The 27,378-nt window shown below is 39.7% G+C and overlaps 1 protein-coding gene across 2 annotated transcripts in view; it reads left to right on the top strand.

Moving 5' to 3' along the window:
- Window positions 1–998: 998 nt before the first annotated feature.
- The window catches only part of akap6 (A kinase (PRKA) anchor protein 6), a 217,805-nt gene continuing 191,425 nt past the window's right edge, over window positions 999–27,378 (top strand). The window contains exon 1 of one of the 2 annotated variants that reach the window (XM_084914965.1): window positions 999–1,286. The gene's annotated coding sequence lies outside the window, so the exon portion shown is untranslated. Of the gene's footprint in view, window positions 1,287–18,873; window positions 19,108–27,378 lie in introns of those variants that run through there. The other variant, XM_084914966.1, reaches the window with a different exon arrangement.

Genomic DNA, 27,378 nt, shown 5'->3' with positions numbered 1-27,378 from the left:
GAGCCAATTAAATGTAAATTTCCTCAGCTAAAGTTACCTCAGGATGGTGGTGCATGAGATGAGCCCTCTTGTCCATAGTATTCCCAGAATACTTATGTTTGTTTTAATAAATATTGATACACGGTGCCTGTTTCAATACATTATCACCCACCAATAACTGTTACTAGTGGTTTATATGTTGTATAAATGCTTACATTTAGGATTTGAATGCAGTTTAAAAGAGTCTAATGCAAAGACTACAACCTAAAGAAACACACAAAATACACACAATTTAAGCTTGTTACTGTATGTTGGCAGTATTATCAGAAAATGAAACTACACCTCTTCTTTAAACTTGTGCTTTGAGCTGCTAATATGCATTACTGCATATTTTTATATGCAGTAATGTACTGTGTATTAACCACGCTTTTAGTTAATACACACACACACACACACACATTAAGCCCCTTTTATCTCTCACTCCATGTAAATATACTTTCTATCTATTTCCCCATGTTTTTATAATTGTAATGCATTTCTTGAAATAACTTTTAATATATAAAATTTTATGTAAAAGAGTTTTTCTTTTTCTTCTTAAATTTCATAATTTATTTATTTATTTATACTTTATTTATCCCCGAAGTTGGGAAATGTTTATGTTACAGAGATTTTGCTTTGTGAGAAACCTGTGTAACATAGAATTTGGTGTTAGGGAATGTGCTGTACTGTGCTGGCTTCCCTCATCTTCCTCTGCACTTCCAGGATTGTCCAGTGGGGGGCGTTGAGGACTTCCTGTGCTCCCTATGTGTCCTCTGGCATCAGAGAAAAAAAAGAAAAGAGAGAGAGACAGAGAGAGAGAGCAGCTGCTTCTCACAACCCAGCCTTTGCGCTGTCATCCTCCCCCCTCCTTTCTCTTCTCCCTCAGGAAGGGGAGCACCACACCCTGTCAGCCAATCAGAACTCAGCTCCACCCTCTCCATCACATCATCTCAGTTTCCAAGGTAACAGGGCGACCCCTCTCTCTCTCTCTTTCACTCCCTCTCTGTTTCCAAACTGAAAGGTGCCGCATCATCATCATCATCCCTCCCATCCGTCCTTTCACCCCACCGTCCCATACTGAGCTGGTGGCTAGTTTAGCTTTAGCCTCTCCTGTGTTAGCATCATCTCTGTCTCTCTCTCGCTCGCTCTCTTTCTGCAGTGGGATTGCCACAACATCAACGGCACCTCCCTTCTCCTCACTCTGCATCCTCTAACGGAAAAGCAGAGAAGGAAGAAATGAGATGGACTAAAGGATGAACAGAGATGTGGTATGTACTGCTAAACCTGCTCTCTGTTGCTCTGAGTACCCTTTCTTCTGTTTTGACTACATGAAAGGATGTGTGTGTGTGTGTGTGTGTCACTGTAATCCTTCCTGGAATGCTGATTTAATAAGTTGTGTGACGCTCTCGCACCCAAACTGATGCAAATGAAAGAAAGAGAGAGCAAAGGAAATGGATAGAGGGAGACAGAAGCAGAGGGAGGTGACTCCCAATCTCTGCTTCTCTCTCTCTATCTTAGCTTTTGTTATGGAGGCCTGTTCTGCAGAAGCTCGCTTTGCCTGCTGCATACAGAAAGAGGGCAACACCTCTCCTTTCTGTTCCCAGTCTGCTCCCCTGCTGCTCTTACTGCTCTCTTTCACCTCATATCAAAATCTGGTTTGCTACCTTGGCAGTTTTAGGACCTGGTGCCTGCTTTTGATGTTTTTGAACACTCAGAATGTTTTTAGGTTCTTAATGCAAAATGGAGCTCAAACAAAGTTCTCATTCACTTCCACTTAACCCAGTCTAACAAACAAATGTAAGCATAGCCGGGTTTCCGGTCTCCTGTTTGGTCTGTCTCCCTGTGCTGTGTTTGAAAATGAAGAGTTCATTATTCACATGTTTGATCACTATAGTTTGCACAGTATCTCATTGCAAGACAGCAAAGTGCTGTGCATACAAAAGGCTTTAATTCCTGCAACAGAAATGTAACATTGTCCTTTTCAGGGGAAGAATACAGGACAGTTTTTTGTTGCTGAAAGGAGCACAATGTAAGCAGATTTTTAGTACTCACAGTTTCTCAAAGTGATGGAAGTACAGTGCTTTAAAAAAAGTGTTTGTCTCCTTCCTGATGCCGGATCAAAAAAACTTCAGACAACCTTTAGTTTTAAAATGTTGATTTTATTTATTAAGGGAAAAAGTAATTGCTCCCCTTGTTAAATCAAGGGATGGATTAAGTGTGATTAACCACATTTGTTTTGGAAAGCTGAGGTTAATCTCAGTAGCCACACCCAAGCCTGATTACTGCCATACCTGTTTAATAAAAAAAATCCCGTAAATAGAAATTTTCAGAAAAAGAGAAGGAGGCTAAATTATCTCATAAAGCAAAACATCATTCCACGATCTAAAGAAACTCAACAGCAGATTAGAAACAAAGTCACTGACATCTGTCTGTCTGGAAAGGGTTACAGAGAACCCAGCGAGAGCCATTATTCACAAATGGAGAACTTTTTCTAAGAGCGTCTCAACATATCACCGAGGAGGTCATAGAAGAATCCAGAACAACATCTAAAGAACTCACTTGTCTTAGTTATGGTCAGCAGTCATGATTCAACAGGAAAAACGATACTGAGCCAAGTGATATCCACTGCCGACCAAAGCCAACACAGTCTCAAAGGCTGGCCCCACATTTGCCAAAAAACATCTTAATGATCCCCAAGACTTTTGGAAAGTTCGAGTCCCGTTACATCTGGTTTATAACTTATAAAGCATTTCATAAAAAGAAGATCATACTAACAGTCAGGCATGGTGGTGGTAGTGTGATAGTGTGTGGCTGCTTTGTTTCTTCAGGACCTGGTTAATGTGTTGTAATTCAGGGAATCATCAATCTTCTCACTAAAACATCAAGTCTTTACTAAATGCTTAGAAGCCCAAGGACACTTTATGTAGCAGCACACTGAGCTGAAACACTCAAGCAAGGCCTCCTCTGAATGGCTCAAAGTGTAATGTTTTGGAGTGGCTTAATCAAAATCTAGACTTAAATCTGGTTGAGATGCAGATAGGTGATAGGTGTGCATTGCTTTTTTCCCCTTAATAAATTCACTCATGATTTAAAATATGCTCTTTGCATTTATCCAATTTATCTTTGTCTATTATTACATTTATTTTTCATCCTATGAAACGTTTAAGTGTGACAAATATGCAATAAATAAGAAATCAGGAAGGACGAAAATACTTTTTTACAGCATTGTTTTATAGAAATTGTTGGATGCAAAACAAAAAGTGTGCATTTCTTCTTTTTCTTTCTTCTGCTATCAGTTTAACTTGATAGGAGGGACATATCTTCACATTATCCAAATATATAGTGTTTATTTGGAGCATTTATTCGCCATTAGTTACAGCACAGGGTGAATTCCAGTCCTGTGCTTAGAGTTTAGATTTCAAACATTATTTTCCATGTATTCAGATTTTTATTGTGGATTCTCTGATGAACGGGGTTCAGATAGATATCCCATATTGGTCTATATTCTGACAAAGAGTGTTGTTCTTTCCCATTTTTCCTCACATCAGTTCAGTTATGCTCAATTGTGTCTGCTGTTTTGTCGTTTTTCAACTGTGTTTAAGTCTGAAGTTGTTGTAGTTGTAGATGCAGACCGTAGACCGTAAGATTTCCCGTGTGCCCGTCATTAGCATTGTTTTCTATTGGTTAGCTGTATAGTGTTCGTGGTCAGTACAATCCAGATCACTGCCTTTGTTTTCCACTCCACAGAATATGATGTAACTATCTCTTGAGCTGTAAAACTGGACTGAGAGAGAGAAACAGAGATGCACAGAAGCATAGACATCAGAAGAAAGGTGATGAAGGGTGAAGTGGGTGTAGGTCGCTCTTGTTAAAGATGGTTTATAGGATTAACTCCAGGCTTAAACAAAGAAGAGAGGGAAGAGAAGAAATATGCTCCTTTGCTTTCTTAAGGACTAATCCTGAACTAGCTTTAATCTTATGGGGTGATGACACTCAGAAACAGTAACCTTAAGAGTTTATGTTGGTCACATAGTGACTTAGAGCTGGGTAGAAGGCAAAAGTCTCATTATCATGTTAAACTGGCCTCTAATAATACGTTTAAACCCGATAATGTCTTTTTACTAAAGGTCAGATTAAGTACTGGGACTTAATTTAAATGAAAACAAATGAATATCACTAGTAGATGCGAAGAAAGAGGACAGTTTTATCTTGGTGCAGTGAGTGTTTCAGCCTCTGTGTGACTTTGATAATAGCAGTAAGACTCTGAATGTCACTGGAGACATGTTTTATTTTTCACAAACAGCATTAGGCACATTAGAAATACACTGTAGACCAGGTTTGCTTTACCAGTGTTGATAACCAAGATGGATGGAACTGGATTCCTCATTTGGCACATATTGAATTTGCAGAAATGTTCTATGCAAAAGAAAGCACTTATAGGAGCAGATAGAATCGCTGTTTGCACAGTTTTGCTCTGTTTGCTTTGAAGTGCTGCACTTTAGATATATAATGCAAGAATATCAGAGTATTGAGACTGCAACAAAGGATGTTTTTTCTAAAAGCAGCCATTTGCTTGGTGCTTACCAGGATAATTGACTAAAAATACAGACTTGGAGTGGTCCAAGGAGTCATCTGTATCTGTGAACTAATGAACACATACGCAATCGAAGCAGTAAAATATAACATTGCACAACAATAATGCATAAAAACATTGATAATTCAAAGTGTTTCATTTGTGCTTCATATAAAAAGATTAAGAGGTTGTTACTTTACTGTTTGTAGCACATCTCTAGCATTGCACCAATACTGAAAAACGGTAGTTAAAAACGAAGTAGTTATCGTCACCATCTGGTCTGCTTCTTTCTCCTGAAGGTTGGCTGCTGCTGTTTCAGACAGCATCTGTCTACTCTGATGAAAGCACCTCCCCCATGTTGACTTAGAAACTTGACCGGGTGTTATTTCAGCCAATTAAATAGCATGAAGGCTTGGCTTTGGACACACTAGGAAGCCTGCCGCTCTGTGTCTTACTGTGCTGGTTACGACAGGATGATTGGCATTAATGCAGGAGACTCACTCCACACATCTTTGTTAGCACCAGCTCTCAGACTCCAGACATCAAACTGCAAAGTGTGAGAGCTTTTGCTGCTGTAGACACGTGGAAATGCAGCTGAAAGTCTGCATGATGTGATTTGTTCTGTTGTTGTCTTGAGGATATATTAGATATATATATGTGTACTGGTTTTCTAAGATGGCCATTTTCCTGTTACTTGCTGCTAAACCTGCTCCCGTTACCTTCAACACCTGGCCTCCTGCCTGCAGTTTTTCTATGGTAACACAGTCACAGTGTAGAGGTGGCTAATGAGTGGATCTTTCACCACAGAGGACCAGACTCTCTCGGGGTCACCTTTAATTAGCCAGCAGCCATCGCCTTGACCTGAATTGATTTTTGGTAAAGTTCATTTTCAAGGCATTTAACAAAACAAATCTGGACAAAGCTTTAGGGATAACATGCATAAACCTTTATAGAAGCAGTCTGCGCGTAAAGATAACTTTTCTGCATGAATGTTTGTTCAGATTTTACTTGGTTAGTCATGTACAAGGTTTCAAAGACAAATAAAGGTGCTTAAATAATGTCATAAAGCATTTTCTTTTTAACCAACTTCATGGACCATTTTTGCAGTTTCGCCCCATTTTATCGATCAGGAATGTTTGGTTCATTTGTAGCTTTTGTGTGCCTCGCACTCATCCTGTAATAATGATGTCGTTATCAGGTTGCTATGAGGATAACAGATCTGTTGCAGAAATCCTTAACGTCTGTCAAAAGACAACTCTTTATGACTGGCTCTGTCTGATTTATGGGAAATGCTGTTTATGATGGGTTTGTGGTGTGACACTGATTATATGTGAGTATCTATTCTTGAGCAAATGGTCTTATTTGCTGTATTTTGGAGCAGTTGGCACAAGACTTTATGACCATTATTATCTTATTATGAACGATCTTTACAGACGGGTTGTGTTAGCAGGTGTGCTGCAGTTTACAGCTGCTAAAACATGTCAGAAACCAGGAGTCATTCTTTAATTGCTGATGTGGTGAACTGCATGCTGGTTGGTTTGTCAGCTCCCTTTCCTCACAGTTTCTCTCTGCAGAGCTGATGCACTACAGCCCCAGCAGGGAGAGAACAGTAAAGATAGAGGCTGGTGAGCTGCTGGCATTACGATGATCGAGCAGGAATCCTTTTTCACTGAATACTGTAATAGCTTAGTCAGATGGTCATTCCTACATGTTTTTTGCTTTGTCCTTAGGAGCACTATAGTGCTTCCTTAAAAGTGGCTCTAAGAAGGACGCTTAAACCATTCAAGCTGTGATATGGTAATAAAGCTTTATAAAAGCTCAAAGAGAAAGAGAGAGACCAGAAGGTCTCCCTGCCCTTCTTTATAACACAATAGTGCTGTGTGTGTGTCTGTGGCACACACCACCCCCACATGTTTAACTAGAACAAATCAGCCATAGTGTATGTGTGTCTGAGGTTGGAGTGGCTATCACATGATCTGGGTTAGGGTTAAGGTTTATTCTGCTTCTGTTTCCACAAAAGCAGAATGTAGGAACACTTGAATGTTGGATGTTAGCTCTGTGCTCATATGCACCACAGGTGAAGCAGTTCAAATGTATTAATTTCAAGTGCTGTTGATTCTGAATATAAGATGAACCAATTTATTGTACAATACCCAATTGTTTTTGAGAAAAAAATACAAATTTCCTGGAGATCAGAAATGTATGCTGAAAAAAGCACTGTGCTACCAACACTTCCCACTTACAAAAGCTGCTCAACCTCGGAAACCCATGAAGCTCCTGATAAACAGTTTTTGTGCTGATGTTACAGTTTTTCTCAAATGCTAAAACACATGTCACAAACGTTACCACCAGGTCCCCCAATGTCCAAACACAACACCCTTCTCTAAAGCTACATAAACACAACCACACCTTCCCACTGCAAAACTCAAACTCCCACACCAAGAGAGCAGCTCGAAGCTGTCAAAACTGTAAACACTATACACAGCATTACACACTACAGCAAAACAATTGAAAACACAATGCTCAATTTGTGAGAAGGTTCTTTGGTTCATAACTACCAATGCATATTTTTATAAACTGTACAGTAACGGATCGTCATAGAACCCTGCAGAGGATTAGGCATTTAGATTTGTGAGTTTCACATGAAGACTATAAATCTATAAAAACATCCTGCATGTACGTACACTACTGTAACACAACTCCATGCAAAAACAGAATCTATCGCACACAACAGTACTCTCGGAAACATGATCAGGGTGTGAAGTCTTTTTTATTGTCTACACGGTCTTTTTACAGTATTACACACAGTCACTGTGCGGCATCATGTCGCCGAGCTGCATTGGGCCACATCACCTCATCCACATCACAGGCTATATTGTCCCTTGCTAGGCACCGCGGGAAAAACGCCCTGGAATGGCGAATCCATCCCTGGAAGGCCTCCACTGGGATGTCAGCACAGGCCAGCTCCATTGCCCGTACGAGGTTCTCTCGTGTGTATGGCTGTCTGTCATACACCTTCCATCTCCATGATGAGAAGAACTCCTCTATAGGGTTCAGGAAAGGGGAGTAGGGTGGCAGACAGACGTTTAAAAAGTGGTCACTGTTGGTGGTGAACCACTCTCTGATTTGGTGTGTTTTGTGGAAGCAGACGTTGTCCCAAATGACCACATACATGTGATGTGCTAGCCTAGGATGGTGTTGTTGACGGTCCAGGAAGATGTCTTTTAGCTCCTCTAGAAAGGTGAGGAGACGTTGGGTGTTGTAAGACCCAAGGACAGCATGCCGGTGGACAAGCCCCTCCGTACCCATAGCTGCACAAAGAGTAATATTACCCCCCCCCCCCCGTTGGCCAGGAACCTCAGTGATGGCTCTTTGGCCAATGATGTTACGGCCTCTTCGCCTTCGTTTCTGGAGGTTGAAGCCAGCCTCATCCAGGAAGAGGTACTCATGGGGTCTGGCCATCGCGTCCAACTGCATTATCCTCTGTGAACATGGAAAAGCGTACAGGTGTTCAGAACGGTCAATCAGGTAGCACAGTATTGTCCAGAAGTAATGTAGGCCACTAAGCAACACAGTATGTCCACTAACTGTACTGTGGACATGGATGTATACGTACTTGCACATACTCGTAACGTTGTTCTATGTGTCGCGCAGAGTTGCGCTCAAAGGGAACCCTGTAGACCTGTTTCATCCTCATCTGTTGGCGCCGGAGAACTCGGTCTATTGTGGACACGCTGACAGCATCAATGTTCTCAAAGTTTACATTATCTGCAATGACTTTGTCTCTGATCTCGGAGTCTAATGCAGTTGTTCTCACGGACCATATCTGCAATGAGGGTTTCTTGTGCCGCTGTGAATATGGCAACCCTCCCACCTCTATGTGGCATCCTTTCAGCTCTAAAGAAAGAAACATGTGTTGTCAATTGACTGATTTATATGTAAAACTACATGTAAAGTAACAGACCACTTTCACAGGCCTGTAAAACTGTAGTGTGACAAAGAAAGCAATAGCGTACTATACCTGTTGTGTTGTCTAAATGCCTTGATAATGGTGGCCACGGTGAACCTACTCAGGTTTGGATGTACTCTTCGTCCCGCTTCAGCCATTGTCATGCCATGGCCAATGACATGATCAATTACTGTTGCTCGCATATCATCTGTTATGATGGTGCGAGGTTGTCTTCTTCTCCCACCTGGACCTTCTCCTCTCTCTTGTTGGCCTCCTTCTCTTCCTCCTCTACTCCGAACTCCTCTTCTTCTTAGGCCTTCACCTCTTCCTCCTCTGATCTCAACCCCTCTTCCTCTTTGGCCTGCAGCTCTTCTCCTTCCGCACGCTCGAATGCCTTCATCCATTGTGATTGTTTGGCATCTTCACCAAACTATGCTTTTATAGGTGGGGTCACATCATTAGCAACAGGTGTCTTCAATTTTGAGTCGTTGTGTGTAGTGACTGACGCCAGGTGTGTTCCCTGTGTTCAAAGATTGGTGACTGTGGCAAGCATTTTGCATCACATGGGCTTTCATTTGAGAATATGAGCAGAGTTGTTTTGCAACATGTGTTTTAGCAAGGAAAAATGTGTTTAGATTTATGAGTACAGAGGGTTGTGTTTTGTGAATTGTGTCTTCATGTGACATGTGTTTATGGTACTGGAATATGGTGGCTACATTTAGTAAATGTGTTTAGACTACTGGTCATTTGGGTTACAGGATTGGCTTTTGTGTTTTAACATTTGAGAAAAACTGTAATGTCAGGGGAGGAGCATTACTTCATTTATCCTCTGCCTTTTTGTGGCGTTCCAAAGACATGTTGCAGAAAAGCTGTATAATGCAGTGTTAACAATCATAGCATGGTTGAAGGGTGTTTCTTCCAATACTTCTTTATGATTAGAATTTTTATTTAGGAGCCAATGAATGCATTTGTGGATACAGTGACAAATTGTCATCATTAAGACTGGTTTTGCGACATTTGGATAAACCCGTATATGAATTACCAATATAGAATTGTATTTGTAGCACATAAACCGAAAAAGAAGGGCCTCATATAGAATGAGTTTCACCGTTTTCATTTCGTTATAAAACATCCTTACAGATGTTGAATTTATAACTTGATGTTATGTGCTCTGGATGACGAAATCCAAAGTTTTTGCAGTTTTACGCTGACAAAAATTATCCTTAAATTGTACTAATTACTCCACAAAGTGTAGAATTCCTTCCCAACTTTATTTCCAAGACACTTTTTTTTTTACATTCATTTATGCTGCTAAATATCATAACTAGTTGTGAGAGGTGTTTACAGACACACAAGTGAAGAGAGTGCGCTGAGAAGGTGGAACAAGTACTATGAGGAGCAGATTGATGAATGAAAATGAGAGAGTGAGAAGAAAGGCGTGAGGGGAAAGTGAGGGCAACTATGAAGAGGATGAAGAGCGGAAAGGTGGTTGGTCTACATGACAAACCTGAGATGTCTACTAGAGGGGGCAGTGGATTTTTTTATCCAGACTGTTTAACATGATCTTGGAGAGTGAGAGGACATCTGAGGAATGGAGAACTGTAGTGGTACTGGTTTTTAGTAACGAGGGAGCTGTAGTAACTACAGAGGGATAAACCTGATGAGACATGTAGAGAAAGTAAGAAGAGAGGTGATGATCAACAAGCAGCGGTATGACTTCATGCTGAGAAAATGCACTCCAGGTGGGAGCCTTTCTTCGACAGTGGTGATGGAGAAGTATAGAGAGGGTCAGAGGAGTTCCACGTTGTCTTTTTGGATCTAGAGAAGGCAAAGTGTGTACCAGAAGAGGAACTGTGGTAAATACCTGGGTATGTTGAAGTTGGGAGTGGCAGAGAAGTACCAGCAACGGTGGTACTATGAGGACAGTGAGACATTGGTGAGGTGTTTGAAGTTGGGTGGTGGGATTGCATTAGGGATCTGCTCTGAGCCCTTTGTTTGCAGTCCTGATGCACAGGTTGGCAGATGAGGTCAGGCGGGAGTCTCCATGGACTATGATGTTTGCACATAACATTGTTGTAGTGTGTGTGAGAGTACTGAGCAGTACTGAGCAGATGGAAGTGAGGTTTGAGAGGTGGAGGTATGCTCTGGAGAAAAGACGAATGAAAGTCAGTGAAAACAGGACAGAATACATGTGTGAATGAGAACGAGACAGGGGTAAGGAGAAGATGTAGTGAAGGTAGATATGCACTGTCCAGATGAGTACTGGACAGTGCACAAGAGAAGTGAAGAAGATGGTGCAGGTAGGGTGGAGCAGGTGGAGATAAGTGTTATGGTTGATTGTTGACAGGACAGAACTAAAGAGTGAAAGGCAAAGTTTACAAGATAGTAGATTTGGTATAATGTATGGCAAAAAAACAATGGATATAGTGTAGAAGGACATGGAGAGGGTTGGCGTGACAGTAGGGGATAATAGGGATAAGGTAAGAGGTTGCTGTGGCAACCCCTCCAAGGGGGGTCCAAATCACACGATGGATCTAAGATGACCTAGCAGCAACCTTCAGCCTCACTTAGTCTCTGTTTGTGAGTCACTCTGTTTCTGTTGAAAGTGCTTCTACTGTAAACAACACAGAAGCTTTTCAGATATTTTATAATGATACTGTCAAATTATTATAAGCAAAAATGGTCTGAATCACATTTAGCGTCATATTCTCTGCTTCTGCTTCTGCTTGTAAGTCAAGCCGCTGCTGTTGGGAGGGAACCAGTCGAATATCCTTTTAACCAAAATCTCCTCAACAAAATAATCATCTTTAATAAGACAATGTCCTTTGATTTGACCTCCCTCTTTTTCTTTGCCTGCCTTTTTACTTTGGATCAGCTCGGCCAGTTTGTAGAGAAAGCCGACTCACAGTGAAACTGTTATCAGCTCCTGCAGAGAGACGTGGAACATTTATCATCCGTGAATGTATCAGATGATTGGAAGTGTTCTTCACATTGTGTGTGAGGGTCTGATTCCTGTGTGCGTGTGTGTGTGTCCGTGTGTGTGTGCGTGTGTGTGTGTGTGTGTGTGTAATATTATCCATAATTACTGGAGGAAAAAAACATGGCTTGTGCCACTAATGCTTCTGTCCAGGAAGCTGAACTGGAAAGTAAAGGGGGGAATGTATTATAATGTAATGTACAGTTAAACCAGTTCTGTGGAATTAATTTAATAAGACTTAATTACTTAATTGTATGAAGTGTGGCCTTTATAAAATATGTGGAGTGTCTTGATATTAATAGATATTATTAGTTAGTCAGTACATGGTAAACATTTTGTGATGGTGCATTAACTTAAAAATGTTAAGATGATTCTAGCTGTTGAACAGCTGCTAATATTCATAGCTACAGTCCCCGCTGTGAGTGTGATTTCACCTTTTAATGCATAAAGTTTTCAATGTGTTTTCAATTTTTTGTTGTAAGATGAATTTGACTAAAAGCTTTGCACACATTTGGTCTTATGAGACAAAAATCCAGACTTCCACTGGTTTGTTGTCCATGTTGCTTGGCTGCATCATTTCTCTCCATCTTAATGGTCAGACTTAGCAGTGGCTTAAATGGTCTCCTCCAAATCACTGATGGTGAAATGTGTTGGAATGGGACTCAAATCTAAGCTTAGTTATTTGTTAATTGTGTGTTATATGATCGGAATTGTTAAATAGAGAAAAAACCCACATTTTATTAATTTGCAAATAAATGATTACAGTTAGGCCTATAAGTATTTGGACAATGGCCCAATTGTGATAATTTTGTCTCTGTACACCAACACAGCAGGTTTAAATCAAACATTCAAGATGTGATTTCCAGCTTTAATTCAAAGGGTTTAACCAAAGTATTGCATTAACTGTTACAACTGTTTATATGTAGGGAAGCAGATGTTGCCTGGTTGTAGATTTATTTAACGTCCCTCTGTCCTCATGAACTTAATTTAGAGCAGCAGTTGAACATTTTCAGTATTCAAGGTCAGTATCACTCAATTTCAGTATGCCGTTTAAAATGTGCTGTAATTAATCCTTAGGCCAAACACTCAGAAGGAATGCTAAACTGTGCTTTCCTTTTTAACCAGAGCTCGTCCCTCGTGTGTTTGAACCTACATGTACTTGACAAAAACGGTTTGATGGTTTCTTCGATTTAGCTTTTGAAATGATACTTTTATGTTTTTAGGGATGTTGTAAATGTTTTGTATCAGTCTTGGTGGTGCAGGGAGGTTTTCTGCTGCTGATGCAGCCTTTCCTGCATTTCTTTGGTCAGAAACACGAGACAGAGAAGGAGGAAAGATTAATGATCAGGGACAGAAGATCTTCTTCCCCTTTCCCCTATTATGCATTATTCATAGGCAGGGCTCGAGTACCTCTGGGACACACACACACACACACACACACACACACACACACACACACACACACACACACACACATACACACACACACACACACACACACACACACACACACACACACACACACACACACACGCCCTGTAAATATCTCTGTTGCTGCAGTCTGTCTAGTGGCTGGCTTCTCTTTCCATGTGTCCACCTCTGGTGTCACAGCAGCACACCCTCTTACTGCATTTAACAGAAACACACAATGTTTGGTTTAGTTTGAATGATTTATGACACAGCGTCGGCGGAGAGATGAGTTCACCCTGAATGCTCTGTCTGCGAGTGTACCATGTGGTCTGGGTGGGGCCAATAGATGGAGACCTAGTTATATCTAAAGGTGATGCAAGGAAGGGTGGATGTTACACACCACGAGGCACTGTGAATGATAGATTTTGTTCTTCTCAAGAAACTTTACATTCCAAATACCAGAGCAAATGTTAAAAACATATAGTTATAAAAATATGTAATAATGTGCTCTAGCATAGTGTTTTGTGTTTATGGATTTTGTTCAGTAGTTTACTTTCTTTTAAAGCGTTCTCCTTTCTTTAAATTGATTTATCATCTTTACACAAATCAGGGTTCCCCTGGGGAGAAAACATCAACACGTGAAAAAAGGTTAGGACTCTACAAAGAAAACGGAAAAAGTGAAGCTTCAGTTTAGGAACATTTGGGGAACACCCAGTCTGTGATTTCAGCTGATAAAACAGCTACTGCCTTACATAAAAACCATTCCCAGCGTGGCTTTAATCCCAACTTTAATCTCACAAAAAACAGATGAAAGGGATCTCATGTAAGCACTCTCCCGTCAGACTGCAAACTGCTGATTCACAAACAGCTGTGGAACTTTGAATCATGAGACGAGCAGAGGAGATGTTTTACATCCTGAAACATTTGCATTTTGAGAAACTAAGAAGTATTTCGAAACAAGGACTGTGATATGAACACAGGACAGCAGTATAATTCTTTAAAACGAAGGTATAAGTATTATTTGAATTATTTTTATTCTAGCGCCGATACCGTACATGACTAATGGTTTCTGATCTAAAACTAGCGTCTTTTTTTTTCATTTCATTCCTTGGAATATGATTAGGCCGATGTCTCTCCAGATCAGTTCATTCTGATGCAGCAAGCTATGTTTTAGTTCCTGAGCAGTCTGAGACTTTAGCTTTGTGTCAAAGGATGTTTTTCAACCCTAGATGGATGATGTTTGGTCAGTTTTCCAGGATTAGAATTAGGACTCAACTTTATTGTCATTACAGATGTATAAATACAGGGTAATGAAATACAGTTTGCATCTAATCAGAAGTGCAAGAGCAGTAAGTGCAATAGGAGCAGATTATATACAGATAAGGGTAAAAGGTGGGAATAGTTATGAACAGATTATGTACAAATAAGTTATGTATACAGATGTTTATATTGCTATACAGAGAGCAAATATATAGATGTACTATGGACAAATGTACATATGTACAGATGATCTGTATAGCATACAGATGTTCTATATTGCTATAAAGATGGCCAGATATACATGTGCTACATATATACAGATGTATCAATGTGTGGTAAACAGATCTACAGTGGTTTATGTAGGATGTATAATATACTACTGTGTCTTTGTATTTCTGCCCTGGATGTGCACGTGTGTAAATGGCAAATGGACTGATTCTTATACAGCGCTTTTCTACTCTCCCGGAGTACTCAAAGCGCTCTATACAACATGCCACCTTCACCCAATCACACAAGATGTATCTTCTATGCTTTTTTAAGTGCTATGTAACTAACCCATTCACACACATTCATACTCTGATGGATGCATCGGAGAGCAACTTGGGGTTAATGTCTTGCCCAATGATATTTGGCATGCAGACTAGGGGAAGCCAGGGATCAAACTACCAACCTTCCGATCAGTAGATGACCTCCTCTACCCCCTGAGCTACCCCAGGCTGGACATGTGTGATTCACATGTCCAGCCTATATCCGTAAGCAAATGACCTATTTAGTCTACGCTGTCTGATTAGCCTCTAACACATAGCTCTGGAGTTTCTTTAAAATAACCCTTATAATTTTTTTTATATGAACAAACTAATAATATATTTTAGATTGACCGTTTTAGTAAGTAACTTTCAAGAGAGGAGAATTTGGAGAAAGAATGGAGGAGATTTAGAGCAGAAACATGATGAGGAGAATAACATTGCTATTGGAGATCAGCACAAAATTAAGGACATCTGTGTTTGGTCGATTATTCTTTTGTTGTAACAGTGCTTCTTGGCAATCTGTTGGAAAGCCTCTTTATTCCCCTTTAAATGGTGCCAGATTTGTAACGAAAATGCATTTGTGGGTTGAGCAGCAGAGTTGAGTGTGTGGGTTGTGCCCATCTTCTCTGCCAAGGCCAAACAGCTTATTCTGCTATTAAATCTTGTTTGGTGTCGTTTACTGAATTGATCTGAAGGAACAAGAAATACGGGCAATTTAAGAATATATTCATTTAACAAACAGAGGCCTCAGTAATGTGGAAGAAGCATACACAGCCACAACGGCCTGGCACCTCCTCCCCATGCTGATCACACATTACTGTGGGATGGCATCCCATTCTTCAACTTGGTCACTCTGGCATGACGTGCACACCTAAGCTGATACCACATGTTTCCAGTGGGCTTGAGGTCAGAACTTCAAGCAGGTCTTTTCATCCTCTCCACTCCCAAATTCTGGAGTTATTCTGGAGGTGATAAACCCAGTCTGCGGGGGCGTTGTCACCCTGGAAGACAGAGTTCAGTCCCAGACTGTGGAGATATGAAATTGCCACCGGTTGCAGAATCTCATCTCGATATCTCTCTGCTTTGAGATTGCTGCCGATGACGACAAACCTTGTTTTTCCAGTGAGGGTGATGCTGCACCATCACACTGCTTCCAACAAAAGCTGTTACACTAGCAGTGCAGCAATGGGCATAGCACGCTGCATGTCTTCTCCACCATTTGACCCTACAGTCCAACTGTAGAAGGCACAATCTGGACTCATTGTTCAACATAACGTTCCTCCACATGTTCAGGCTCCAGTGCACATGTTGCTGACATCAACTGGTCTGACGGTGAAGGGCAGGCATGGCAGACCTCTTGGCAGCCCTGTGAGACCAAAGATTGGCTGTGTTCAGTCTGTTTCAGATCGCCTGTGTAGAGACGCGTTGGCCATACTGCTCCACAAACCTTCACTAAAAATCTGTGGAAGAGTTGTAATTGCAGATCTCGTTACAGGTGATTAGATCTGTGTTTTTTTTAGTTGTGTGGTATCGTCCTGTCCTCATCATGACGACTATTAGCATCATTTTTGAGTCATTCTCTTTGTACTTCCCCACTTCTCCATCATTGCAACTTCCGTTTCTTCCTCTGTGGTCACTGGACTGATGAGGTCATAGTGACTGACATCATGTCTATTCCCGCCTGCTGAGCCCATCCTGAATCATGTTGGATACAGGAAGTGCTTCACTGGGTTTAATGTTACAGAGAAAGACAGAGGAAAGTGTTTGTACTTCATTCCTGAAGAGCTGCGGTATTTTGAGTGTTTTTAAAGCCAAGGAAGTGGGGACCCATGAGAAGTCATGAAATTTGATCAGAAATAAATGTAATGTAGAAAATTTGGATGCTCAGGTCATACATGCAAGAGTTTAAACTTGCTTTGTATTAAATAGCTATTTTGGAAAATAGTATTTGGAGTATTTAGAGTATTTATCTTATGTCATGATATAAGATGGAATTAAAAATAATACAATAATGTTTATTTTGATCAGTTTTCTCTAATCAATGCTGTTTTTTCTGAATTACATGTTACTTTGTATTTAGAATGATCACTGTAACACGCAGCAAAAAAGATCTGTGAAGTAAACAACATTTTACCATTCATGGTAAATAGTTATATTTATATAATAGGTATAGACTGACTTTACATTACAGTGTCATACAGAGACACTGTAAAAATATAAAACCACACACTGCAGAGTGTCTGTAGTGAGATGGGAATTTTTCACCTGGTGCAGTGTTATTAGCCAAGCTTCACCAACCTTGTGTGAACAGAGCACCTGTCATTGATATTAATGTTTGAAACCTGAGCGGCGTGAGCATCAATGAGCAGCTGAGCATGAACAGTAACAATAATGTCTGAATAGTAGAGAATACAACATTCTAGCTCAAAGTCTGACTACTTACATTGTCGGTGTAACTAAAGGAAGTTGGCTTACTGTCACTTCTTTGATTAACACTTAAAAGTTCATTAATCTCTGTCTCTCTTCCACAGCATGTCTTTATCCTGTCTTCCTTCTCTCTCCCCAACCAATCACAGCAGATGGCCCCGCCCCTCCCTGAGCCTGGTTCTGTCGGATGTTTCTTCCTTTTAAAAGGGAGTTTTTCCTTCCCACTGTTGCTAAAGTGCTTGCTCAGAGGGGGTCATATGATTGTTGGGTTTTCTCTGCTCCGTATGAATAAAACTGAATTGATTTGGATTAAAAAGTCTACATACTAGTAGCTACAATTCTTTGTTTATCAGTATCTCCTTTATAACAGGCTAACAAAGCTTCACAAATAACTGGAGTCTCATAATCTGCAGGCAGACATCACAGGTCACAAGTGAATATGTGAGCCCGCTTCCATCAGTGCTCTGCCTTTTTAACATGAGCTGTGTGAACCTGTGGTGTGCCACTCTTAAATTTAAACATCATTTTCCAAACAATGAGAAATTGGTTTGGTTCATTTGCAAAAACAAGCAACAGCAGTTAAAAAACAGACATATGAGAAAGTCAAAATGAAGTTGCAGTGTCACTCTCAGCCATGTCCTCACCTATCTAGGTCACACTGTATCACCAGCATTAATCGTGTCAGGCAGGTTGAGTTTATCACTGACTGGCTTCTGTTCTGCTGCTCCACTGACATTGTTTCTCTGCTTCACTGCTGCCTCAAATCCTGATCAATATAGAGCCTGAACCATCCCAGCACAGCAAACATGATAACCACTGCTGCTGGTTACTGGGTCACCCTGTGCGTTCACTCTTTGTGTCTATAATGAAGAAAGGAAATGATTTCACAGTTTTTACATTCTAGCATTATTTTTCTTTTGAGTGAACAAAGTATAGTGAACATCTTCTACTTTTTAATCAATAACTTTAAAAGTGTGTGAAAGTTTTCCCTGTTAATCCACTAAAGTATGAACTTACAGGTAATGAATTTTTACCGTCTTTAGTAAAACGCTCAGTTAAAATGGATTGTTGTGGTGCAGTATTGAACTCGCTAGTGTAATCATTCAGTCATTATATATTTGAGCCACTCTTTCCTCATTATTTGCACACATGTGCCAGGTTGATCTTCCTGAAATATCAAGACTGAAATTATATAAATGATTAGTCAGTCAGAGAAATCCAGTGAATTCGTGTAAAACACTTTTCCATCTTCTGTTTCTCTTACAGGTGTGTGTGTGGCTACCTTGATCTCTGAAATTTTCTACTGATAATTCAGTAGATTTGTCATTATTAAGATTATTCAGTAAAGATTGGAGATTTGAAATTGAAACCTGTTTTGCACAATAACTACTTAAATTGATCTTTTTGACATAGAAAATACTAAAAGATGCTTTTACTTTGCTTGCCCTGCCCTGTTTTGCTACAGAAGTGCTTTATTTTAAAACAAATATTTATATTAAAATCACAGTGAAACATGCAGACAAAGTAAACTGGAAGCTGGGTGGATATTTTATTCAAAGAAAGGAGAAAATGAATAAAACATTCTATTTGTTCCCTGCGTCTGCCGCTGGTTAAAAGGATTTAGAGCTGCAGCTGTGATCAGGGGGAGGGCACACACACACACACACACACACACACACACACACACACACACACACACACACACACACACACACACACACAGTCCCTGTCCTGTGCCATGCTGTGACAGGCTGAATGATGGGCAGAAAGACAGAGTGAGAGACAAAGTGTGAGTGGAAGAAAAAGAAAAAAGGGAGAGTGGAGCAGATGACAGGAAGAGAGTTTGTTGTGACCACATGTCTGACCACATGTTTCATCTTTTGCCTCTCCATATGAAACAGGATTACTCCATCTGCTTTTAAAGAGAAGGGATTATTACGTCTTTAAATTCAGAGCAGACGGAGAGGTATGATGCAATAGTCTGTGTGTGTGTGTGTGTGTGTCTGTGTGTGTCTGTGTGTGTTTCTCCATTTTCAGGCTGGGGATAGTTATTGCAAATGGTAGTCAACCTGGCAATAAATCTTAAAATTTGACTAAGAATGACTAAGGATCTAATGATCTTTTTTTCTAGAAAAGTTAAACAAGTTTAAATAAGGCTTAAGTGACAGATTTACTGTTTCGTTCTTTAAGACACGCCCCCCTTTGTAGCGTTTCTCATGTATTAGCTGCTTGCAGTGGACGGGTTTAAAGTAAAATAAAATATAAGGGACTTATTCACCTCTCTTAGATGCCTTTAACAGCCTATTGATTGATTTCTATGTAAAAGACCTCTTGAATTTCCAGTGAAAGTTCAAATGATGTGACATTAAGCTTGATCATGAGTATATGCATCATCTACATCAGGGATATAAAGCTAATTCTACACCGCAGGCTGAAAACAACCCACTTCAATCTTAAGGTGGTCCAGTGAAACGCCCCTTTCTGTCAGTGTAAAGACATTTAATTACACATTTAATACCTGAGATGTCTTAATATAAGAAAAAAAGTGCAATTTCACAATTTTATATAAATAATAAATGTGTAAAATTACAGAAAAAGCTCCAGTAGCTCATTGCCCATTTATAATAATGTTGGGTTTTTTGTAGCTTTGTCTCTCTCTCTGTCATTTGTTGTCATTATTATTATTATTATTATTATTATTATTATTATTATTATTATTATTATTATTATTATTGTTGTTGTTGTTGTTGTTCAGTTGTAACTGAACAACTAAGAAGACTTTGCAGTGCTGAAAAATTAAGAAATCAAGTTTGACATAAAACATATGAATAAAAATGTAAATATCGAAATGTTCCCGCTGTTGTTTGCTGATTTTGAATCAGTGTGTTTTCAGAGCACACACTAGGGTGCTCCAAATACTAGACCAAGAATTTGGTGTAAAAACACGACTGTCCTTCCCCAGCTCTCAGTCTGGACACACCGTCCTCCAGCTCTTGCTGTTTCTCAGGGAGCTGATATTCCTTCTCAGTTCCTCACTTTTCCTCTTCCCACAGTTCATCTAACATCAAACAGCTTCTTTGAGGGCTCTGACGTGTTTCCTGTCTTGGGTGTTAATGGGGGAGTGACACATTTTTATTTTAAACAGTACTCAGTAATTACACATGGTAACAGTCAAATACATCATCAATTTATTCTTGATTACAACTGGTTACGGAAGCTTTTTTCAAATTCTGCTTGCTTTCACATCCTGTCAGATTTAATTCCTTTCATACAAAACGTCAAAATCTAACACATAAACTTTACAAAAGTGACAACTGTTAATAAATAATTATTTTCAAAGAAACACTCAATATGCCTTTATTAGTTTCAAAAGTAAGATAGTCAACCTAATGTACTTTTACAGGTGTAATAAATCAACTTTACGGTCAGTTTGAGGGCCAACTGGCTGCTTTGAATTGTGCTGCGAGGCTTTGAAGAGGATTTAATTTACCCCACTGTGTAAATTGGGTGCAATTAATAAACTAGCAAATCATACTGATTTATATATAATGACAAATATCAGAAATTCTAAATTACATCTTAACATTAAAAAAAAATATATCTGTTTACATCCAAGTAAACAAAACATAGCTGTCCTTTACTTTTTTTGCTTTAATATGTTGGGGAATATGAATTTCTTTCCACGCTTACTTTTTTCTTCATTGCACACTGAAGTTGCTGCAGGTCTCAAATCCCAACCTCCTGCATTTCCAAGAACGTTACTACTCACGGAAGCCTGAGCAGGCTGGCGAGGGAATAATGGATTTGCGAGTGGTGGTGGGAAGACTTTGTTGTCAAGCATATGACTGAGTTCTCGAGCTTCACTCTCTGGCAGCGCAAGACTAATTGTCCTCCTGGTCTGAGCTACCCTGTGGTTATCGTAGTAAGCGGGTGCCTGTAGATAGCTGGGACGGGACGGCTCAGGTTTAAAAGTAGAGAAAATCATATCTTTCATTCTGTCGAGGATGGCAAAAGAGAGGTTGCTCAGGTGTTTATCGGTGTCTATCAGAGCTTCTGGGGTTAGTTCTTCAACACCTGGGAGGGAATGCTGGACTCTTTGAGCTGCAGCGCTGTAGTTCCGCAGGAAGGAGATATTTTCTGCTTCTAGCGCCTCGTCTGTTTCTCTGATTGTCTCCGAAAGAGTTGCAATCTCTCTGCTCAGAACATTTGTCTTCCTCTTCAGCATTCGACTCTTACGCTGCTTTTCGTCTCTCAGACTACCAATTCTTGCTCTCTCTTCTTTTTGGAGAAATTCAGGAAGTATCGAGAACACATCCTTAATCTGCCTCTCTGTGTCTTGAGCCTGAACTTCAATATTTTCAGCTGTTTGGTCAAAGTCTTCTTTAACGGTGTTTAAGAGCTCACTTTTCTCTTGTAAAGGCTTGAGGAGTTTCCGGAGTCCCTCTTTGTAATCCTGAGCAACTTCATTGATGGGCTTGAATCTGTGGTTCTTGTGAGTTTCTGAGTGCAAGCACACAACACACACTGGTTCAAGATCGTCCACACAGAAGAGTGTCAGATTTTCCTTGTGCAGTTTGCAGTGAAATCTTCGAGTTCTCTCCAGTAAATAGGCCTCACAAAGATTCTTTAGAGCCAAGTTTTGCAGTGGATCGCCTTGTAAAAATGTTGTCCTGCAAATTGGACATGTAACAGAGGTCTCTGTCCACCATCTCTGAAGACACGCTCTACAGAAACTGTGGCTGCACCACAGGATTACAGGATCTTGAAAGATTTCAAGGCAGATTGGACATTTGAGATTGGCCTCAGGCTGAGATTCCATTTTCTCCTTGCCTCAAACCTCTCAGTCACGTTTCTGCTCCCGAGTCAAGCTTCTGAAAACAGGCCTAAAATACATCCAATACCTCCAAGTAAACAGTAGCAGTTCTCCAAACACCAAAAGCTCCAGATAAGAAACTCTGAGTAGGTAAAAAATAAAGCACAAGGAATCTCTGGACAGACAGTTCAGTTCCTCCTTTTAAAGTGTCTTTAAAACGTCTTTTCTAAATCTTCTGTAGTCATCAGATGGCCACAGTTGGAGTGTTCCACTATTAGCTTATTACTGCTGCATCCTCTGGCATGCGCCGTCAAATGAAAAGATACTTTCGTTTTTTTGCCTCAGCTGATTCCAGTAAAAGGTTGGCATTGCATAATTCACTCCATAACACGCTCACAACTGATCACAGATAATCGGCTCCTATGTCACATTTACATGACCTGCGCTTTACTTTTCATGTTCTTCATCTGTATGTAGTTAACAATATGAAGCTAACGGCTAGTTTTCTGTAATTTGCACTGCTTTCTCTGTCTTTTTCTTTTATTATCAACCCTACAAAGTATGGAGGAAATTCACCATGGAGCCAAAGCAGAGCAGTAACAGTAACCAGCTTCCTGCATGTTAGATGACGTGTGCGCTGGAGCTGAACAGCAAATATTTTTCAGCAATCAATTGAAAATGACAGCTGGATTAGTAGTAGCCATTTCTTATCTTTTATCAGGTATCTAACTATAGCCAAGGACACAAATGTAGTTGTTGATATAATATAGTCACTGCTAAGTTTAGCAGTGTTTCATGTGATCACCTTAAAACTCATCTGCTTTTTAGTCACTTACAGTAAAGCAGAGAGAATTCAGGAATAACAACATTCCCTCCGTCTTTTCAAAACGAGCTCCTACTGTTGGAGGGATTATTTTCATTCCTATTAACCAAAACCAAGTTTAGCACTAACCGACATAGCCAGAGTCACTCTAAAGCAGTGGCCTGCGGTGACTTTTACAGAAAGGCAACCCTTAAAAGCTCCACTAATTATTAGTTTAACAAGATAAACTGGACCAAATTAAAATGTGCCTTTTTCACTGCACGTCTGCACTCTACATGGACATCTTTCTGCACTCCTTCCTGGCTGAATAATTGTGAGATATTACTACTACTATAGTTACATAAATGTCTGCTATATTACAAATATCTTATAAAAAATTATTTACTATTAACTGTCAATGACAAGAAGTGGAGGAAATTATCAAACCATTTCATTAGGAAAAGAGTAATAAAACACCTCAGTACAAATAAAACTGTATTATTGGAAAATGATTGTGCATAAAAAACTAAAATAACTATTCTGTAGAAAAATGACCCCTTTAGTGTTAAATGGTTTGATATAACTCCTGCAAATTTTTAAGATTGAGCTCATTTTAAATAATTATATGTTTCATGTCTAGTATCGTATTCTATAAATCGCTTGCAGTGGCTGTCCTGTGTCCTGTGTTCTTTTCGATGTTTAAGAGTCGGGGATCTACCATATCTCTGTTGAATGACTGAGCTTCTCACCCTGTCTCTAAGGGTTGGGCCAGCCACCCTGTGAAGAAAGCTCATATCTGTGATCTCACTGATTTGGTCTCTACTCAGAGCTTGTGACCATGCAGTAGATGAGGGTAAGGAATGGCAATGTCATAATTTCACTTTTAAGCTCGACTCTCTCTTCACCACAACAGACTGGTATAGCATCCGCATCACTGCAGCCATGGCACCATTCCAGAGTGGTGGTGTTCCCGTCCCAATAGGCAGTCTCAACATTCACGGATTGGACTTTCAGCGTCTTTGCCATTGAACGCCACCTCACACACATCACATCTAACCTCTATGGCACCTTCTGCGAGCGATGAGTGCACATGAGGGTCCATGTGGTCTTTTCAGGCTGTGACTTGCTGAGCCACATATAATTTTATGTCATTAAATGATAATAAATAGCCAAAATGTTGGCTGTGTCTTATAAAAGACCTCACACTGGATCTTTAGTTCCAAGTTTTCAGGCGGATTATACACAGAAGATCCTTCCTTATTGACAGGGCACAAAGATTTAATGGCAGTCGAGATTGTCCTCTGACCAATAAGACATTTTCTAGACAGTGGAACAGCTGCACACCTGGGAGAAAGTTTGAAGTATTCGGACTACTCAGTCTTGTCCAGCCCACTGGTTCATCAGGAAAGTTTTCTGTAAGTTCCCTTCAGTTCAAATAAATTCAGTTTTATTTATACAGCACTAAATCACAACAGCAGCCGCTTCAAGGCACTTTATATTGTAAGGTAGATCCTACAACAGGGGTGACCAACTCCACACCTCGAGAGCCGGTGTCCTGCAGGTTTTAGATGTGTCCTTGCTCCAACACAGCTCATTTAAATGACTAAATTACCTCCTCAACATTTCTTGAAGTTCTCCAGAGGCCTGGTGATGAACTAATCATTTGATTCAGGTGTGTTGACCCAGGGTGTTATCTAAAACCTGCAGGACACCGGCTCTTGAGGCCTGGAGTTGCCCACCAATGCCCTACCATAATACATACAATCCTTAATGTTTTTGTATTGTCACTGTTCCTGTGTCTCCTATCTCCTTCTTGGTTTGAGTCTGCTGTTGTTTGTTAGGAATTCTTTTAAAAGGGAGATTTTATTTCTTGGTTTGTCTTGTGCAGTTCTGGTAGAAGATCAAGACACAACTTCTTTCACATGAACTTTTATGGAGGTGGAGTGTATTTCACAGCAAGACACGAGAACTGTACAGACTGAAAAATACACGATATATAGACTTTGCTCTTTTTTCCCTTTGGGTCCACAACATTCTTGTACTTGTTGCCATTTTTGAGATTTTCAGCTATGCAGAGGTGGCAAAAGCACACACACTCTTTACTTAAGTAGAAGTACAGATACTAGTGTTGAAAAATACTCCAGTAAAAGTTGAAGTACTGATTGAACTTCTTTACTCAAGTAAAAGTGAAAAAGCACTCTGAAATGTACTCAAAGTGAGGAAGTAGAAGAACATTGAAGAACATTTCTACCACCTGTCTTTGTGCAAAGCTAACTGAACCCTGTGCGACATTAACGTAATAATTAAATTATTATTAGTCTAATATTAGGCGATAGGAAGGCAAACCTTATTTCAGTCTAAATTTAAATTCTGATAAAGGAATCACAATAATTTCTATTGAGAGCTCCAGTAGATTTTCTTAGTGTGTGATCAGCTGACCTGCTGCTCGCTGTGGCTGTGCACAACTGAATTTAACCAGATGTCAGCAGATGTTTTATGAGTTGTCCTGGCAGATTTCGATCTTCTACACTGACAGTACACTGATTATGCTGTCTTTCTATTGTACACAAACAGTAATGACAGCACAGCAAACCAACCTGTTTATCCTGCACTAATTTTACCCTTAAGTAATTTAACCTTTAGTAACACAGTTAGTGTACCTCAGTTTGTTTTGCAGCACATTTCACAATATGAAAAAAACCATAGTGTCACATGTACAGACCCAATATCTGATTTAAAAACACACAAAAACGTAATCGTTCGGGCCTTGGACTCAGCAAAGTCACCAACTAATGGTGCTGAAAGCCAAAGTGCTGGTAGTATACTCATCCTGGGAGTTTTCCTTCTCACTGTCACCAAGTTCTTGCTTGTGTTATTGCAGTCTTTACCTTACAGTATAAATACCTTCAAGCAACTGTTGTTGTGATTTGGCGCTATATAAATAAAATTCTATAGGATTGAACAGAATTCAAATTTACTCTAAGACTGAGAATATGAGCATCCAGTATAATGCAGAGGAGGGGCTCCTTTTGGCTGCGCCCCTCCTATGTTCAGGTTCGTGGGGAATTGCCCCGGCTGTCTATGAACAGATCTGATAATAGATGGAAATTTAAACATAAAACTACACAAGATTTGTGTGGTATTTAGTGTTTTAATTGAATACTTTATGTCAGGAGGTGAATGGACTGGAAGAAATTATTTTCGTAAAAAATAATTTGACATAGCTCTCATTTTTATACTTCGTTTTATCTTAGTTTACTTTGCATTTTTCTTTTTTGTTTATGTACCTTACATGCTTTTCCTAACTGTAACTGTGCAGGTCTGTGAGCGAACAGCTGCTTCATCGTCATCTACATGACAGTCGGAGGGCAGTTTATATCGGTGTTTGTGTACTTCCACAGCTTGACAACAGAATCACCAGTGAAAAGGTCACTTCTCTAATTGGCTCGTCACTCACTCCTGTAGACGTCTTATTGGCACTTTGACCTCTAAATATAAAACATTTACTACAATTAATGTTTAATTTTCTGTTAAATCGCTGGCTTTTTCAGGTTAATGATACATCTTGAGACTTTATTATACATAAACAGAGTTGGTCTACATACAGCTGAGACAATATTACTGTGTTGCCTTATTTTACAGAAATCTGTGTTTTCCTGTTACTTCGTGCTTTTGGGGATCAAATGTATAATATAAAGAATTGGTTTAAAAATATTCCATCACAGGCCTGATGATTTTCCTTTGTGAGAAAGTCAAAACCTGTTTGATAGTCAACAACAGTTTTATATGCAAAAACCATGAAAGTGACTTGTAAACTTGGATATTGTTATATAAAGCAAGAGTGATATTTATTCATTTATATATGATTTTTTAAACTCAATTTTTATTATAGTTCACAACCTTGCAACTTGTCCTTGTCAATGTTCACAAGTTGAACAGATACAGGAGCAGGAACAGCAATGTAGAAGTACAAATTGAAATAAAAACTCCAAAAAGGAAACACAAAACAATACAAAAACAACAAAAAAACATAATATAATATTAAATAACATGTGACAATCTTAGTAGCAAAAATGAACAAAACGAAACAAACCTATGCTAGATTATTGAAACGATAAAGCATGTATGGGTCGCCAACGCTCGGTGAACAATTCTCTCTGAATCCGCAGAGCATATAAGTATAAATCTCTCTTACTTTATCAATCCACATATTATATGAAGGTGGGTCAAGATTTAGCCGTGTAATGGTGATACACTTTAGTGCTGCTGTAAGCAAGATTCTTAAGAGATACTTTTTATTGTTTCCTGTAAAACCCTTTTGTAATACCCCTGAAATGGCGAACTGTTGGTTCTTTGTTAGTGGTTGTTGGAAGACTGTATTCAGGGCTTTAAATACATCATTCCAAAATGAGCAAATTTTGGGGCATGACCAGAATATGTGTGAATGGGTTCCTAAGTGAGTACCACAATTTCGCCAACAAGTGTCAGGAGTTGTAGGGTTCATTTTAGGAGTCATCTCTAAAACATCTTATGACCACCTTTAAATTCTCTCCACCGCCCCGAATTAGTCACAAGATGGGCTTCACCGAACACCTCTTCCCAAGTCTCCTCTGAAATTTGAG

The sequence above is a fragment of the Perissodus microlepis genome, chromosome 19 (genome assembly GCF_051167445.1).
Source record: "Perissodus microlepis isolate ML-2025 ecotype Zambia chromosome 19, ASM5116744v1, whole genome shotgun sequence".
NCBI lineage: Eukaryota > Metazoa > Chordata > Actinopteri > Cichliformes > Cichlidae > Perissodus > Perissodus microlepis.
The sequence above is the reverse complement of the archived record's forward strand: the minus strand, read 5'-3'. Positions and strand labels throughout refer to the sequence as shown.